Below are 14,862 nucleotides of genomic sequence, written 5' to 3'. Positions count from 1 at the left end.
TACTCCTTAAATTGACTTTAAAATTTTTTTATTTGACAGATAAAGAGAGAGCACAAGCAGGGGAAGTGGCAAGCAGAGGGAGAGGGAGAAAAGGGAGAAGCAAGCAGGGAGCCCAATGCAAAGCTCAATCCTAGGACCCTGGAGTCATGACCTGAGCCAAAGGTAGATGGTTAACCTACTGAGCCACTCAGGTGACCCTTAAATTGACTTATAAAAATGGACATGTAACGTATAAACATTTAATAAATGGAGACAAGCAAAATTAAAAAATTAACACTCCATCTAGACATCACATTTACAATGGTCATGCTGTTAAAATATATTTTTAACCAGAATGAGATCAGATTACATCTTGTTCTACAACATGCTTTGTTTTATCTGTTTCTACCTTTATATTTTGGTAATTCTTATCTAATGCATAGATACTCATATTTCCAAAATTGACTCCCAAACATCTATTACATTGGAGCTTTGGTTTCTTCTTTTCTTGGATTGTTACTTGGAGACCACAATCTGAGCACTAGAAGTATTCAATGCTTCTAGACCATTTAAGTAGTCTTAGTGGAAAATTTACAGGTTAGTGTTGATCTTTCTTTTTTTTTTTTTTTAGTATGTTATTTACTTATTTATGAGGGACACAGAGACACAGAGACAGAGGCAGAAACACAGGCAGAGGGAGAAGCAGGCTCCCTGTGGGGAGCCCAATGCGGAACTCGATCCAAGGACCCCAGGATCATGACCTGAGCCAAAGGCAGATGCTCAACCACTGAGCCACCCAGGTGCCCCAGTTTTGATCTTTCTAATTATATTTTAATAATTCAGCTTTTTTCACCTAATTTCTTTATTTTTCACTTTTTTCTTTCACTGAAGGATATTGACTCCTGATATTAATTTAATTCCTTGTTTTTTAACAATAGATATAAAGTAGTTGCAAAACATTAATATTAATATTACATTAAACAATATAACTTCTAATGTAATTCTAAATTGCCTACATAGTTCCTTCTGCTCTTTGAACACATCCCCTAAGGACCCTACAGGCTATGGTACATCTACCTAAGTTTCTCAAAGGTATCTCCAACTCAACCTATACCAACATATACTTATTTTCTACCTCATTTTTCCCACTCTATATCCTTCCAGAATATTTAGTTTAAATGTACATTTTATCCCCCAGACTGGAAACCTAAGGATGATAAATTAACAACTAGAGCCTATGTGATACTATTTGCTTGCTACTAACTGTCCTCTATCATCCATTCCTGCTACCTTTGTTTAGTCAATAGGAATCATTTTCTCCTCCATTATAAAACCTCCTTAAAAGATGTTTCTTTAAAAAAAAAAATGACTATGTCACTCCCTGCTTAAAGTTTTTCTATGACTTCCTGTTTCCTAAGGCAGTGTCCATAGGCACTCTGCATGGAATACAAGGTTCTTCATGATTTAGCTCCACCTTTCTGCCATCCAGTTATTTAGACAGACACCCCATCAACATCCTGAATCCTCAAGGCCATTCAGACTGCCAGGGTTCCCTAGAAGACCTTGCAGCCTAGAGTGCCCCTGTCTACCTATTCTGCAAGTTAAGCTCAGGTATTATATGCTAAGAGATGTTCTATTTAATGTCACTTGTATGGACTAGGTCTTGATTTTATCAAATTCTTAGTAGCTATATTGTAATCATTTTGATGATTTTCTTCCTCAATGTGAGGTCCTTGAAAAAACAGATTTCTTTTTTGTTTATGGTATCTTTTGAGCCCAGAACAAGTTTATCTTGCCTTATGTGTTTGATGTGTGTTGAATGAATGGATGGCTACTTCTGCTGTTGTATGTGTTACACTATTAGGCTTTCAGTTTCCTGAGAATAGACACTCATCTTATTTGTGGTCCTATTCTCAATATTTAGCACAATCTCTGGACATCACAGGCCCTAAGTAAGTACACGTATATCCCATTTTATATTAGACATAGGTGCATGTATTCATGCTAATATATTTACTCAACAGCTTATAACTAGAGTTTAGATTAATTGGAATGTTTCACTTAGAAATTCAAGATTCAGACAGATTATACCTCTTAGACACATTCAGTTTGGTTGTATATTTGAACAACAAATCTATTATGATTTCATCATGCATAACTGATATCAAAGTGACTAGTATATTTGGCTATGTTAAAAATGTGGTATAAGAGATAATTCCTATCTTGAGAAATTAAGTGTTTTCAAACTTTACATAATCTAGATAAATAACACTATGAAAATGAAACAAGGCTCTCTTTTTTAAAAAAGAGGGTCTCCAAATGTATTTTATGTCAACTAAAAAATATATATATTTGTGTGTGTTGTATGTATTCTATAACTGAGAAGTAGATATAAGGAAATCTCAAAATGAAGGGGAAGAGAATTGAGTTAATTATGAAATAACTAAAAAAATTATGAAATAGCTTCCATTTACATATACTATTAAGTTGAAAATATTATAGTTTTTTTTAAAGGTCTGCTTTAGTTATTTTATCCTCCTATTCCTTCCCACAAACAATTTGAAATCAAGGAGACTGGTTATAGAAATTATTCTAGAATCACTTGTTTTTATTTATAACCTTAGGTTTATGGGAATTATTTGCTTATAGCAATATTTATGATGACTAATAGTGGTTTCTAGGCAGCATTGTAAATAGAATTTTATGTGTCTTGGCAGATGGAAGGTGATGTTGCATAAAGAGAGTCTATAAAATGTTTCATAGACTAGTGTAGGTGTTGGTTTTGCTGTTGGTTTTGAAGTTATTTGTATCTTGGAATTGCGAATTTAAAAAATATTCTACTGGAATTGGATGGGCAGTAATTTGATAACCTTCATACTACAGTCATTGATGAAAAGATATTTGTGTCAACTTGTAATTAATTTGGTCAGCTCTCCTCCGTATTGTCCAAAATATACTAATTACTTTCAAAGTATAAAATACACTTATGTGTCACTATATTTTAGTGGTATTTAGTAGCTATATTTTAATAATGCTGATAGGGTAAGGGCAATCACAAGAAGAAACTATGCTTCAAGACTGAAAATTAATGCTGCAATAGACACATATTGAACAATATGAATATTGCTATAATATCTTGATTACTAATAGAAGGTATTATTAATATTTTAACACTCTGGGATTTTTGCCTCCTAATTTTTTTCCTTTCCTTTTAAAGTGGCTATCTTGTGAATTTATATGTCTATTTTATGTTCATGCTAGCACTTTTCAAAATGTATTTTGGAAACCCCTATTGAGTAGGCTGCAGAGCCTCTAGTATTACTTCTCAAAATTTGGGATAGGTTTGATTTTTCAAAGACACTGAAAAAAATTCAGAAATGAAAAGAATTCTTAAAAAATAATAATTAATTTTAGCAGGGTCACAAATTCAAATGGCTACAGGGGCCATGTAAGTTAACATAAGGCTATACAGCCTTCTAGGGACTGCAGTGCCTGCCTGGAGAGCTCAGGCCTTGTCTAAAGGACACCAGAATAGCAGTATCAGCATTGTCTGGTTTTCAAGTCTTGCAAGCAAGCCTGAAATTTTTCATATTTACTGGAATTTCCCAAGTTTTGAATGTTGGTTCAATTCTTTTGAACATTTTTTTGGAATATCTGCTTTAGAGTAATACCTCTTCAGAGTGCTTATGCTTATGTAAGCTTAAAGTTTTCATCAATTCAACTCTCTTCTTTTTTCTAATTTATTAGAAGCTTTATGGCAAAGTATGAGAACAAAGAGTAAATATATCATATGGTCTTTTATCAGTGAGGCCTTCTCCCATATAAAATAGCAATCCCCACTACCTTATCCCTATATATTTTTCTTCATATCATTTATCAACATTTTACAGATTGCATATTTTCTTGTTTGTTCATTGTCTTTTCCTCTCCACCTTGTTATAAGCTCCATGAAGATAGTTTTTTGTTCATAGATATATATTTAGTCCCCAGAACAATTACTGACAGGTAGTTGGCCCTTAATAAATACCCACTGAATGAATGAATATTCCACAGATAATCAACTGCATGGGGGAAATAACTAAGAATTATGGATATTTAATCTTGGCCAGAAAAGACATAATCAGCAATACAACCAATGAGCACTGGCTCATACTGGCCTATGGGAGCTGATTTATGTGTTTCTTCTTAGATCTGCATTTAGTGGCGTTCTCTTGGTTACCTGAAGCCAGCCATGGTGAAAGTATTTCTGCTCCAGAAACTAGCAAATGATACAAACATGTCATTTACCAGCACACTCCGGGACACAAGGGTTGTGAGATAAAGGCTTAGCAAAAGAAAGTACTTTTAAACATTGAAAGCTATCCAACAGAGGCATAGCCTAACATACAGGCAGTATTTAGGTCTATTTTAAAGATTTGATTCTTCAGACTAAACATTGTAAAATTTACTCAGGCATGTAGCTTATAATGCCCTGCTGAAATAATTAAGTTTGATCTTTTTTTTTTAATTGAATAAAGTAAGCACAGGTGTTTTATAGTCTCCTTATACTTCCACTTACTTTTAATAAGCATAGTATGTCAAGTATTTGTAGGTATATTTTTATCTCCTATTATTTCTGCTTGTTTTCACTCATAAAGTCTTGTTTCTTTGTGTGCTTGGGTATGGTCATATCATTGTATGCTAGACATTATTTTTAGAAACCTCATTTATAGAACTAATTGGACGTCTAGAATGATGGACATCCTTCTTCAGAGAGAACTTTTATTTTCTTATGCCAGATAAATAGAGGCATTTCCAATCTAGGACCATCTTAATGTGAGTTCAAAGTTTGAAGTTTGTTGGACCATCCAGATGATGAAAAACCAGGTTATGCATCTATGCAAGGGTCGTATTACTGACAGTGTAACAATGAAGGTACAACTTCTTGGTGTCTCAGTTTAAGGTAATGAATGATTAATTAAAGTCTTCATTTTTGAACTCTAATTTTCTGATTTTTCCCTTTTTGAGGGGTAGAAAAGCCTTTTCTTGATTTGTGGCTGCAATAACTTTTGTTGAGAGGGAGAAAAAGGGACAGATATTTAAATATCTGTTTTTTTTAACCTGCATTATCTCCACTTATTAAGTCTTTTTTCCCTGTCTGTCTTTATTTTGTTATCTGCATCTCTTGCTAAATTCAGAGGATGTTTTTTTCTATCCCTTAGAAATGGGTGGTTGCTATAAAACTATGTACCAATGCCAAGGTGGAAGGGAGTGGTTTGAAGATCTGCTCGTTAGCATCCAGACTTCTTAACTCCTTTCTATCTTGTCTTCCCATTCCTTCTACTCTGCTTACCGCTATGAAGTTCAGTCCCTCAGACGGTTTTTTTTTCCTCCAGAAAGTGATTTCAGACTCCTATGAAGGGCCAAGGAGGTGTGTGGAAACACACACCTTCTACTCTGCTTACCGCTATGAAGTTCAGTCCCTCAGACAGTTTTTTTTTTTCCTCCAGAAAGTGATTTCAGACTCCTATGAAGGGCCAAGGAGGTGTGTGGAAACAGCAGTAGCTTGTCTGTATGATAGGGTTGTAGGGTGGAAATCACACTAAGTTACATAAACACTTGTCTCCAAAGCCTCATTGTTAACCACACTCCTTACTCCTTCCTTCCAAAGAATCTAACCAAAAGCTTTCTGTTGAGATGAATCCATTCTCTTCCAATGATAACATTTCAGCAAGTACATGCATATACACATACAAACATACATACATACATACATACATACATCTTTCCTCACTCTACTAACCTCTTGTTCTCTGTCTTTGTGAAATATTAGTTTAAACTTTGGGATATTTCTAGACATTGAAGATAAATGCATATCTCAAGCTGTCAAGGCAGGTAAAATTAGGGTTTTAAATGTTTTCTATGGGCTCCCATCTATTGTCATGTTTTCTTTAGCCACTGTTATGCTCATTTTCAGATCTGCATTTCTAATCTAGATCCCATTTCTTTACTACTGCTATTACTACCACAAATAATACTAATAAAAGCAAACACTTAAATAACACTTATTAAATGCCAACTATTGTTCTAAGTACTTGACATATATTAGCTCATTTAAGTCTCATTCCTATGAGATAGTATATCTGGTTATTTTTTTGCCACAATAGCTGTGTAACAAACCACTCTAAAACTTAAACGTGTAAAACAATTTCCAATAGCCATTTATTATATTTCACAAGTCACTGTTTCTGCTGAGCTGGGTAAAGCCTAAAAGATGTTGGCCTGGCTTATTCACCTATTTATAGTCAGCTGCCTAGTTAAATTGAGTTGTCGGTCTAGGATGGTCTCAGATAAAACAACTTCATCCTTTTCTATGTGATTTTGAAAAATCACATAGAAAAAAAACTAGCCTAGGATTATTCTCATGGCTACAGCAAGATCCCAAAAGAGAAAGAATGGAAGTCTTGAAGTCTAAGCTCAGACTGCACACTATCACTTCCTACATATTCTATTGGACAAAGCAAGTCAAAATACCAGTCCGGGAATAGATTCTGCTTCTTTATAAGAGCTGAGAAGTCAGATGTCAGGTGTATGTATCCAATAAAGAACTGGGGCCACTTTTGCAACTTTTTCCACAGATAGGTACTATTATCTTTATTTTAGAAGAAACTGAGTTATGGAGAGCTAATTAAGTGATTGGGGGTCATGGAGTAATTAGATGATGGCATTAGTATTTGAATTCAAGCAGTCTGGCTTCAGTTTGTGCTCTTAACTCCTACAATCTACTGTCTCTCAAGTGGAATATTAAATCAGTTGGTGAAATGATAGAGGAGGAAAGCCAAAAGGTATCAAAAGAGCTTTGAAATAACTCCATAGCCTGAAGTCATAAGAAGGGCTGAAAGAGCTCTTCACAAAGAATGAACAAGCCATATAGGAGAGAAATGAAGGTTACTGTAAGAAGATGACACTAAAGACTCTCTTTCTTTGTAAAAAAGAAAAAAAAAAAAGATTTGCATGTCCTCTGTGGGTTTTGGAAAGAGAGAAGGCATGCCATTGAAGGTAGATGGTTTACCAGGAGCTGCAGCTTGTTAGAACCCATCTCATTACAGTAACTGGGAGGGCACAGTAAACAAAGAAAGTCACATACAAGGATAAGATCTCTGTGGTATGAACAGTTGGGGAAAGGGTTCTGCAACTCTTTGTACCAGCTGCAATATTAACTTTAAATCTTGTAGTCTGGCTGATTAAGTTAGTTTATAATACTCAGTTTTTGTATGAAATTCAGATGGAAATATGATCCCCCCTCCTGAGTTAACATACTGACATACCTAAATGTGTTATGTTGTAGATATTCTTAATTTTTAACTTCTCTTTGTATTGCTCCCTACAATAGTGTCTTTCCTTATCTCTTAGTTTCCAATTTTTCCACCTCCATTTTTTTGTAGCAGCCAAAGCAATTTTTTAAAATGCATAGTTGATCATAGCACTCTTCTGCTTAAAAATTATCAGTAGTGCCCATTATCTTCAGAGTGAAGCCTAAATTCTTTAAGGATATTTATCAGATGGCTACTGTTTGCCTCCCAAACTATTTCTTACCTTCCTTTCTCTCCCAGCTAAATACCTTGCAGAATTGCAAATGTGTCATACAGTTTCATGTCTCTTTCTCTTTGCTTACATTGCTTTTTTGACAAGAAAAATCTTGATGAACACGGGTTTCCTTCCTTCCTCTCTTCCTTCCTTTCTTCCTTTTTTCTTTTTTCTTAATCTTTGTCAATTTGAAAGGTTGGCAGAGAACAATACTGAAATTGGAAAGGCACGTGATGAGTATCAGCCAAGAAAATTGTGAACAAAACTGTTGCTTCTGGGCTAAAGCACAGAAAAGATTATGTGTGATTCTCTTATCTCTTCTCATACTTCATTGACTAAGAAGGGCACAGGTTTCAGATGAAAGCACTATAAAGTTAGTGGGACCTTCCTCAGTCCAGATCCCTAAGTAGCTATGTGAAACAGAGCTCCTCCTCCAATCTGTGATAAACTTGCTGCATGAGTGAGAAACCAATATTCTGAGGCGGCGTAGGTTCCGTGTTTTTGTTGCGGGGTAAAAAAAATTTCCCCACTGTTGGTTTTAAATTTCATCCCCTTTTCTTTTTTCTTTGAAGGTTCAGTAGTACTTTTTTTTTTTAAGTGGGAGAAAATAAGTATAAGAACTTATTGATTTTTTTTTTCCTGTTTTAGTTAGATTTCTAGAGTACTTGCTGCCATAACTATTCTGAATCCAGAGTCAGATCTTCCCACAAAAGATACTGGACTGAGCCTTTTGTGGACAAATGTTCTCATTTTGTGAACCTCTGGTTGTCGCTAGATTCTGTGCTTTCTTATGGAAATTTTAGTTAACAGTGTTTCAAAACTATAACTGTCCATTCTTATAACAAATATTTTCATGCTGTCTTAGCCCTTTAAAAAATGATTTCCTAAATTTTACCTTTGAAAAAGCATAAATCCTTAAGTTTTGTTTACTGTCTTCAAAAACTATACTCCTGCTAAATTATGGAGATTTAATAAATTATGGAGATTTGGAGATTTATGCCACATCATAACCTAGGCTATCATAAAAAATATTATTACATCATTGTTTTTAATTTTCATCCTTGCTATTACTGATGAGTTTGTACTTAATGTATATTTATTGAACATTTATATATTATTCGTGATCTTTAGTACTTGTTTAGTAAAATTCCTATTCATGTCCTTTGCCTATTTTTCTATCAGGCAATTCATAATGGCTTATAAAAACCTTTATGTATTAGGTTACATTAACACTTTTAAGTCATTTATGCTAACATAATTTTTCCAGTCAATTAGTTGCATTTTTATCCTATGATGTATTTTCATGTTCAAAAGTTTTAAAATAATATATAGAGTAATTTATAAATTTTTAAAATTATTTCATAATTTGGAATGAGAAAGGCCTTTTGATTTGATAGATGGGGTGCCTGGGTGGGTCAGTCAGTTGAGCATCTGCCTTCAGTTAGGGTCATGGTACTGAGGTCTTGGGATCAAGGACCGCACTGCTCCCCTGCTTGTGCTCTCTCATACTCTCTCGTGCTCTCTCTCTCAAATAAATAGATAGATAGATAGATAGATAGATAGATAGATAGATAGATAAATCCTGTAAGGAAAAAAGAAACCTTATAGATGGATTTTTCTCTAGTATTTTTTAAAATTGAGATATCATTGACATAACATTGTATTAGTGTTAGGTGTATCATATAATGATTTGATATATGTAAATATTGCTAACTGATTACCACAATAAGTTAGTTGACATCCATCACCACACATAGTTACAGAATTTTTTTTTATGTTGAGAACTTTTGAGGTCTCCTACTATTTTAGTAACTTTCAAATATGCAGTACAATATTGTTAACTATGGTTTCCATGCTGTACATTACATCCCAGATTTGTTTATTTTAAAACTGGAAGTTTATACCTTTTCACCACCTTGACCTATTTATGTAGTTAATTCTCTTAAATATTTCCTACTTTTTTTAAATATGAAATTTCTGTAATCAATTATGTTGATGCATGCTGTTTAGTAAGGATATATATAGCTTTGTAGTGAATACATTTATCTTAAAACTTAGCTCTTTAACGTTAAAAGACAATTTTGGTGGCATGCTTATTTGAATTATTTTTTAAACAACATCCTCATGACATTAAATATTTATTTGGTGCATTTAGAACACCTGAGCCATTTAGCATTTTGCTGAAGGTCTGTCTGCCCACTCCAGGAGTGCAGAGCACACCAAAGGAGGACATGCAGGAAGCAGAGACATATCCAGTGGTAAGGGGAAATAGCCTGCATTCTGTGATGCAAGCAGTCTGGAACTGGAAAGGGAAACAGCTCTCTTCCTCCGTAGCTCTTTGGTTAGCACTTGATTTCTTCACTTAGTCATATTCAGCCTTTTATGTGATAGTAAAATATAGATTGAGGACAGAGAAGCATTTTGCTAATGGGCTAATGGGAAACACCCTTGCCTTTCTTTCTTTCTTTTACCTTTTTTTTTTTTTTTTTGCACTTTTGTAAGTGAAACAGTAATTTATAATCATGAAGACTTTGACTATGCTTGGAGATAAACATGGTATAGATAGTGAAAAATTATCTCACACTTTTTTCAGTTATATATCATGTGTTCTAAGATTTACACTAGGTTGTAATAATACTCACTTCTCTAACCAAGTATATGTAGATCTTTCCTTAGCACAAAGATCTGATGAGCACCACACAAGATCTATAAGAACCTACAGAACTGAGATCCAACAAATTGCAGTCAGAAATGTGTCTGAGTGATGATCGTGGTATAAAGGCAGTGAAAGAGACAGAGGGAGAGAGGTGGAGATTGAGAGAGAGAGAGAGAGAGAGAGAGAGAGCACTGAGAGCCTAACTGGAAAGAGCCTCGCCAGAGGTAGGTTTATTGACTGGGTGTGCAGTCACCTGCTTTAGCAGTAGGTCTTTGTTTTTCATGAGATGGACCATATCCCTACTCTGTCTTAGCCTGACTCACCTTGCAAAGAATTTTAGATGACTCTGGGCTACAATAGTCCTGGGGAAAAAGGGAAGACAAGCCTTAGTACCACCAACACAGGGAGCTGGTAATAGCAGCCACATAACCATTTTTTTGCAATTGTAGAAACATCAGGTCCTACTGTGTCAGCTTTAAGTATTGCTTCCATTATGGTTTCCTAGGAAGTTACAGTTGGAAATCTACATAGAATTGGTCTGTTGGTTTAATATTAGAGAGAACTAAAAAATATTGGCAATTGTTTTATCAGTTATTGTTTTTTGAAATCTATTGTATTTTAACATCTGGAAGAAGTGGGGGGAAAAAAAAACCACATATGCATCAGTGATGTTTTGTGCTTTAAAGACGAGCATTCCAAAAACTGACAGGATCACATTTCTATACTTCTCAAAATACAGACTGGTTGCTTAAATAATTGGGTTTGATTTCTCCAATTTTATATCTCAAGAGCAAGTTTGTATACTCTGCAAATCAGAAAGCATTATCATCCTTTATCACAAATTGATACTTTATTAATATAAAAATGTAGTTGCAACATGTCCACCTATAGTCAGCAGGTGGTCTAAATACTTCCAGTATTGTGTGAGAAATTACCTTAGTGAACTTTATACTTACAGCCTCAAGTACACCACCAGGCATGTTATCTGTACAAAAGGTCACAGAACAGACAAGTTTATAAACTAAATTATATCTTGAGCTACATGTTTCATTAAATAAATTTAAAATAAATTGTGACAAGCAAAAGGTAAAAGCAGGACTGGTTTAACAATCTAAGAATATGAGGCCAGCAGGATGGAAAACTCACACTCCTAAATACTAGGAGATCACAAGCCAAGGTTGGATTTCAACAAAGAATCAACTATTTGGAAATATCTTGTTGATTATCTTAGCTTTGAATCAGAATTTGTTTCTCTATAAAACTAAGAGTACAAAGACTTATAGAATAGAAACTTTATGTAAACAATGAGTAAGGTGCTAAGCAAATGTAAAATGTTCTGTTTTTGATATTATCAGCAAGGTTGCTCTGAAAGCACAACATTCTTGTGGTAAATCACATTGTGATAATGAGTTCCTCAATTAGATTTATTCATTCATTTACTCATGTAATTATTTATTGATTTATTATGTACTAGTGTACTTTAAGACAGTAGGAATAAAACAGGGAACAAAACAGCAAATAGTCCTGCTTTAAAGAATTTCCATTCTAGTAAGGGGAGAGAGAAACAATAAAACAAAATAAATAATTGAGTTGCATGGTATGTAAAAAGGTTATAAGTACAATCCAGAAAAAATAAAGCAAAATAAAGATGCTTGAATACGGGGTTAGGAGTTGCAATGAGGGTAGGCCTCATTAATAAGGTGATGTCTGATACAGAGTGAACCATATGGATTTTTGCAGTGGAAATGTGAGAACATTTTTGTGTTAAGAAGAGATTAGATTTGGGGCTCAGTGGTTGAACATCTGCCTTTGGTTCAGGTCATGGTCTGGGGTTCTGGGATCAAGTTCCACATCAGGCTCCCCACAGGGAGACTGCCTCTGCCTTTGCCTATGTCTCTGCCTCTCTTTGTGTGTGTCTCATGAATAAATAAATAAAATCTTTAAAAAATGAGATTCTAGAATTTATTTGAAGACAGAGCCATTAGGACTTGTTAACAAGTTGAATGTAGGCTGTGAGAACAGCCAGTGCAAAGGCCCTGAGACAAAAGAGTTCCTCATTTCTTCTAGGAACACTAGGTAATCCACTGTAGCTAAAGCAGAAGGATTGAGGGGAAGAGCAAGACACTAGGAGATCAGAGAGGTAATAGCAGGATAATATATGTAGGATTTGTAGGCTTTTACTTGAAATGGGAATTACTCATTTTATATGTAGAGTTTTATATGCATATTTATTTTACATGCAGGTTTTAAGCAGAAGAGTGACTGGCCATGGCTGACATTTTAAAATGGTCCCTCCGTCTGTCTTGTTTAGAACAAGCTGGAGTGGGTTAAGGGTGAAAGCAGGGAAACCAGTTCGAAGGATGTTGTAATAATCCAGGTGAGAGAAGGTAGTGACAAAGTTCAGGGTGATAATAGTGAGGATGTCAGGGAGAGGTTAGATCCTATATATAATTCAAAGAATGAGTCATCAGGATTTGTTAACAGAATGGATGTAGGGTATGAAGAAAGACAATCAAGGCAAGTCCAGGGGTTTTGATCTGAGCACCTGAATGGATGGTATTGGCATTACCAGAGATGGGAAAAGGGTGCAGCATTTGGGAGAAGAGAAAGCTCTGTTTTGGATATAGTGATCTAAGTTGTAAGCATCACATTAGAACCTCAGATATATGAATATGAATATGTAGTTCACAGGAGAATTATGAGCTACAGATATAAATCTAAATATTCTCTGTGACAGGGTGATATTGAAAGCCATGGATCAGGATAAATTCACCAAAGCAGTGAAGGTATTTAGAAGTGGGGCTAAAGGACTTTATGTGAGATGCTTGGGCATTAAAATGTCTGGGGGGAGAGGAAGCGCTAAAAAGGAAACCGAGTAGAAATAATCAGTGACAGGGGGTAGAAATTCTGGAGCATGTCTTGAAAGCCATGTAAAGAACCATTTTCAATGCTTCTCTGTAGTTGATCAAATAAGACAAAAATTGAGAATGGATCAGAATTGGATTTAGTAATCTGGAGGTCTTTGGAGATGTTGATCTGAGCATGGTTCAGAGAGTGGCAAAGGCAGGAGAAGGAAAGGAGCAGGGGATAGCATGGGCAAGGCACGGAGCAACAGAGTGGAATCTGAAGAGAGAGATGGGTTGAGAGTTGAATGCTTGTGTCCTCTTCTTTTTTTTTTTAAGCTTAATATGTAAGAAATAGCATACTTGAACACAAATGGAAATGATCCAGTATACAGTGGGAAATTGATGATGTGGGAAGGGGAAGGAAGAGAGATTTGAGAAGCTGTATCCTTGAGTAGGCTACATGGAATGTGACTTAGTGCCTAATTAAGGAGTTGCCTGAGATAAGGATGCAGACAGTTCACCTGTAATTACAGGAAAACAGCGTATATGAGTATCTCCACTATAGGCAAATGTGATGGGGGAGTCCCTGAGGGTGTCTTCTGATTGCTTCAGTTTTAGTTTTAGCAAATTAGAAAGCACAATCACCAGTTGAGAATGATGGCAGGAGAGGTGTCAGAGGCAGGAGGAGACACATACAGGAAGTCATGTAAGAGAATGGGTTAGATAATCACAGCATACAAGCAGGAGGACACTGAGTAGGGGGGTGGGGTGCCCCAACCATGGTAGCTCAGGGCAGCTCCATGCTCTAAGGTTAGTCAGAGTTGCTGGATTTCTACCCTTAGTCTCTCTCCTCTTTGCTTCTGCTTCTTGACTAAACCTGTGATTACTCTCCCTTTCCTTGTCTAATCTGCATTGCTTGCACTTCTGTGATTTACCTACTGTCCTGGGCACTAATTGTTTGCACTTTGTACTTTATTCCACTATGACATTAATAATTAAAGTTGACCGTGGTAGATATGTTTGGCTAAGCTAGGAATTATGATCAGATTTATTTTTTTTTCATCTGTAAGGATTTTATTTCATATCTGTAGGTGATGAGAATACCTTACATAATATAATTACAATACCGTAATCACACCTAAAAATAATACAATCGCATAACGTTTTCAATGTTCACTTTTAGTCAATTGTCTCATAATAATTATTTTTTCCCATTTGATTTGTTCAAATTAGGAGCTAAACTTAGTTCATGTATTGTTTGACTGAAACGTCTCTTAAATGCTAAGTGTGTTATGTTGCTTTATCTCCTTAAATTCATTGGCTAAGATTATGGGATCATTTGTCCTGTAGAGTATGACTAGATTTAAAAGAAGGAACTGGGGATCCCTGGGTGGCGCAGCGGTTTGGCGCCTGCCTTTGGCCAGGGCGTGATCCTGGAGACCCGGGATCGAATCCCACGTCGGGCTCCCGGTGCATGGAGCCTGCTTCTCCCTCTGCCTGCGTCTCTGCCTCTCTCTCTCTCTGTGTGACTATCATGAATAAATAAATAAAATCTTAAAAAATAAAAGAAGGAACTGTTTTTGAATCAAGTTTGTGGAACAGGATCCTGGGAACCTGAGTATAAATTAGAATAACCAGCCAATTAATAAAGCAATATCTAGCATCTGGCCACAAAATCTTTACTTCTGTTTAAAGAGTTTCTCATATGGGCAGGGAGGACATGTATTTTTGTGAATGGATATGTCCCTTTTATCTATTCTGTTCTTAGATGGATAAGAAGGAGAGCAGGGGACAAAGGACCCCCCCTGGAAACGG

The sequence above is a fragment of the Vulpes vulpes genome, chromosome 13, assembly GCF_048418805.1.
Source record: "Vulpes vulpes isolate BD-2025 chromosome 13, VulVul3, whole genome shotgun sequence".
Lineage (NCBI taxonomy): Eukaryota > Metazoa > Chordata > Mammalia > Carnivora > Canidae > Vulpes > Vulpes vulpes.
Note: the sequence above shows the minus strand (reverse complement) of the source record.